This window comes from Suncus etruscus, chromosome X, assembly GCF_024139225.1.
Source record: "Suncus etruscus isolate mSunEtr1 chromosome X, mSunEtr1.pri.cur, whole genome shotgun sequence".
NCBI lineage: Eukaryota > Metazoa > Chordata > Mammalia > Eulipotyphla > Soricidae > Suncus > Suncus etruscus.
Window position 1 is genome coordinate 107293442 of NC_064868.1, and position 5089 is coordinate 107298530.

Sequence of the window (5089 nt, forward strand, 5' to 3'; positions counted from 1 at the left end):
TTGAACTATGTCACGGAAATTGCTGGTCTTGTTCCTATTGCCTCCAGATGCACCAATAACGCCCCATAGCATTGATTCTTGTTTGCATAGACACATTAAAATGGGAAAACACCATACATACAGATAAGTTCTTATCTAATAAATTTCAGTACAATGTACCTTACACCCTGAACATTGATATAATGACCTGGCACAGGCCTCAGAAGAATGGGCATCCTCCATTCACGCCGGAACCAGGCAAGCTAACTACCAAACATCCAAGGTCTTTTACAGCAACAGCTGGAAGCAGTCCTCTACCAGGAAAGACACTACCAAGGGTCTGACATCGACCTTTTAAAAAGAGAGTTCTGTTTACACTGAGAAGACTTGACAGTAACAATGACCTGCTCTACAGGACATGGTTCTCTCTAGTCCCCCTTAAGTGTGAGGTGAAACGAGAGGATGCTCTGCACCATCCTGACTGCAATATGGGATATGCAGACCCCAGGATCTTTAATACAGAAGCATGATACCAACAACAGAGACTATGTGAGGAATGGAGGTTTATTGCCACTACAGATGATGACTTGAATTGGACAAACTAATTTGCCTGGAGCCTAGAATCAGTCCTGTGCCAGGAAACTTCAGGGGTAAGGACTCCTTGTATTTAGACCATAATTTGTCTTTCCATGTCCCTTATGTTTTGGTGGGCCTATGCAAACAAATGCCACTTTAATACCTTTTTTACTATGATCCCTTGACTCCAATTCTTAAGAAAAACAAGCCACTAAAACTTTTGAGGTTAACTTAAACTAGTTAGCATGTGCATGGAACTAGAGAAATGTACTTTGCCCTCAATGTTTAAGGAGTTACATAAATCTAATGCCTTTAGATTATATTGTGTGCTGCTAAGAAATAGTATGTACTACAACTGGGGATTTGAGGGACAAAGTAATTGTATTGTACAGGGGTTCAGTTTTGTTTCTATTAATGTTCTTTGGCTGAAAGTTCAAGGCTGGGATATCATCGATGGGACTACCGAGAATTCTGTTTATGGGTGATTGGGCTTCCACTGTAACTTTACCCTGTCCTCTTTCTTTGCATTTTTGTTGTCATAATTAAAAAATAAAAAAAAATGATTACTTTTTTAAAAATTGTTTGGTTGATTGGTCTGGGGGCCACATCTGGTGGTGTTCAGTGGTTACTTCTGGCTCTGCACTCAGAAATTGCCCCTGGGCATGATGGGGGACCATATGGGATGCAAGGAATTGAACTGGGTCCTTCCCGGGTTGGCCGCATGCAAGGCAAACTCCTCATCACTGTGCTATCTCTCCAGCACAAGAATTTTGATAGGATGGGAATTAATACCATAAATAGTCTGAGTAAAGGCAATGATAAGAAAAATATCTTAGTGTATTACTTCAGAGAAAATGAATTACAGTAAAATCTGTAATGCATGATGAATGCTATTCACAAAAACTTGTAAATTGTAGATTCAAAAATTGGAGACACTAATGAAAGGGCTAATGTATATATGCCCCCAATAGTTCTCACAGGATCTTGTGATAAAAATTCAAATTTGTACTGGTTCTGGCTGAATTTATTAATGCGTAACTGGAGAACAGCAAGTCTCTTTTAGGACAGAAAAAGTTGCTCTCTGAATATCCCACTTGTTTTTATATCCCCCTGGACAGATTGAGGGATATTAAATAAGATTGATAACATGGTATATGCTTCATATTTCCTGCTTCCTAAAGTTTGCTTGCTTACTTTTTTCCTGAATAGACCTGAAGATCTTTTGGATATCTGCATTGTCTCATACATCCTTTACCCAGAGCAAGCATTTAAACTTTACTACATTTGGAACTGGTCATGAACAGAAGGAAGGAGTCAGTGGTCATTGAAATTTAGACCCAAGTTCATTTTATCGTTATAGACTATATCATTACAGATTTTTATACTAGCTTTGTGGGAGTACAAGGTTCTGGCAATGTAAAGAAAACATCTTGTGCCAAGTGATGAATTTTAAAAAGTTTGGACTTTGTATAACTGTTTCTCATTACCTACAAAGTTTCCTGTATATTTTAAAACAAGGGAGATACTTGTCCATTTGCAGACCAAAGGAAATAACTGTTCATTAATAAAGAACATTATAGCTTTAACCAATAAAAGCCATAATCATATATTAGTTTTGGAATTAGATGCCAACACTAGTGAAAAGAACTGTCTTGTACCTGTAGTTAATAAGAATATATTATGCCCTATGCCTTTATTTGGTGCAGAGGAATATTTCTTCTCTATTGGAGATTTTTTTAATTGAGTTGCAAAAATCATCAAAATAGCATCATTCAGATTAGCAAATTAAAACTCAATAGCATACATATGATTAACTCTAGAAAAAAATTTCATAAAGCTGTGATACTTATCATGTGTTAAGTTACTGTGACATAAAAAGAAAAGGAAGGTCTGGAGCCATAGTTTAGGTGGGTAGGTGGCATACCATCAGGAGCTCATCTTGGGTTCAATTCTTGATATCCCAGCACCTCCAGATGTGGCATCAACACTAAATGTAATTTTAATTTTTTATTTAATTAAAGAAATGCAGTTTGAAAAGATATTGATAGTTGAGTTTTATGCATGTAATATTTAAATACTAATCCTTCCTCCAGTGTCATATCCTATCACTAGTGGTCTGGTATTGTCGTATCTCAACCCTTCAAATAACCTCTCCTATTTTTTTGACTGCCACCTAGGAAGGCACATCAAAGTTTGGTAGTATCAGCTTATATCTCATATTTCCAGTGTAGTTTAGTTTGTAATTTGGATGTAGAGCTATAACACTCTTCCATATAACCAATATACCCAAAGCCTATACCTTATTCCTCCATTACTTCCCTTTCTCATTTTCTTCCTTCCTACCTTTATTGTGTTTTATTTATCTGTCCATCTCCTACCAATTTTATGTGGACAGGGGTAATCTAGGCAACCTCCCTTTACTACATTACATTTCCTAATATAAATATTGGATATAGCACAGATTAATGAGATCATTCTGTTTGTCTTTATTACGGCATACTTCACTCAACATGATATATTCCAGTTTCATTCAGGTTTCAACAAATTGTAGGACTTCATTATTGCTTACTGCTGCATAGAATTTCATTGTTTATAATGTGTCATAATTTCATCATCTATTTATCTGGTATAGGACATGTAGATTGATACTATATTTAGTTATAGTATTCATTGCAGCAATGAATAATTATATAACTACATTATCTTGAATGAATGTTCTTAAGTCCTAGGGATAGAAACCCCAATATGGAATTTCTAGGTTATATCTAGAGACCCAGCACCAGTGGGTGTGACAACAAAACAAAACCATAGTAAATCATTTAATTCAAATAGCTAAGGTGAATTAAAATAAACTGGGGCACCACTCTGGATATGTTCAGGAGTTACTCCTGAATTTGAACTCAGGAGTCACTCCTTGTGGTGTTCAGAATGCCAGGGAAATGAATGTAGGTTGGCTGCATAAAAGGCAAGTGCCCTACCCACTGTACTATAACTCTAGCTCACAAAAGTAAGCATAATTGAGAGTTTTATATAACATTAACTGGCCTTATTTCATCTTTACTCCAAGAATCAAAATATGAGTTTTTCATATAGAAAGAAAACTATATTCTCTTATGTCATAGAACAGTGCTTGCTTCCTTGATTAGAAAACATAAGAGCTGACATGAAGCAAGAGCTTCTTATCAGCTTCTACAGCTTGCATTACTATCAACCTAAATCATGTACTTTCATAAGCAATGTTAATAGCCTTTTGTTGAGTTCCATAGTAGATCAATGGAAATTTAGTACTCTATTTCAAGGTCATGCTTTTTAAAAAAGCCTATTCTAGCCATACACAGAAGTACTTACAATGACCATTTTAGTTGACTGTTCTAATAATTTTTCAAAAATGTAATTATCATTCTATGGTTTATAACACTCTTACTAGTAGATTTTCATGCACACAAATGCAGCTTTACACTCATCACTAGTCTACCAATCTACCACTCCTAAGGGCACCAACACCTCTCCCGCTTATGTCCCCTAACTCAGTTCTATGGATCATTTCTCCCATTATGTTGCCTTTGTTTTGACATTGAAGTGTATCTTTAAATCCCATATATGAAAGAGATTTGTATGTACATGTTCATCTCCTTTAGATTGACATTACTAAGTAAGATTTTCTCATGTATGTAATCAAGGTATTTAAGTAAAAAATAATAAAATAAAAATAAATTAAAAACTCAGGAGAAACAAGAGTACAGCACATAGGGTACCCTACCAGAAGTATAATTCTTGAGTGCAAAGCCAAAAGTAACCCCTGAGCATCACTGAGTGTGGCCCATAAACCAATAAATAAGTAAAACTGTAATGACATAATGCTGTTTTAAAATATTCTATACGTTTAGGGGTATAACTTTATGTTTATATTAACACTCCACTTTGGTTCCCTATTTCTATTTCTTAAATATTAGTGAGATAATTCAATATTTGTGTTTCTCCTTATGACTTATGACTTAATTGTGTCATGCCCCGCTTCACTTCCATAGGACAATATTTCACTTTTTTCTAAATACCTAGGAATATTTTGTTGCCTGTTTTATTTAGCTATTTATTTTTTTTTAAATATGGAACGCTTCACGAATTTGCGTGTCATCCTTGCGCAGGGGCCATGCTAATCTTCTCTGTATCGTTCCAATTTTAGTATATGTGCTGCCGAAGCGAGCACTTATTTAGCTATTTATTTATCTGGCATTGGACACTTGGATTTTTCCAATGTCTTTTTTATTATACACAGAACTACAATGAACATAGATGTACTTATGTCTCTTAGAATTTTTGTCTTTGTGCTCTTTTTTTCCACATATAGGATACAATAGAGTTAAAATCGCTGCATAATAGAGCAGCTCTATTTTGAATGGTTAAAAATTCACTACACTATTTTTATAGCAAGGGACCCAGTTTACATTCCCACCAACAATAAATGAGGGCTTATTTTTTAAGTACCCCAGCTCTACAATTTCTTATTTCTGGCTTTTTTGATATATGTAATTCT

At 35.2% G+C, this 5089-nt stretch overlaps 1 non-coding gene across 1 annotated transcript; it reads right to left on the minus strand.

The window, feature by feature from the left end:
• Positions 1–4655: 4655 nt before the first annotated feature.
• Positions 4656–4762, minus strand: LOC126000128 (U6 spliceosomal RNA). The gene has a single exon (XR_007492493.1). It is a non-coding gene; the product is annotated as a U6 spliceosomal RNA (small nuclear RNA).
• Between the last annotated feature and the right edge of the window lie 327 nt (positions 4763–5089).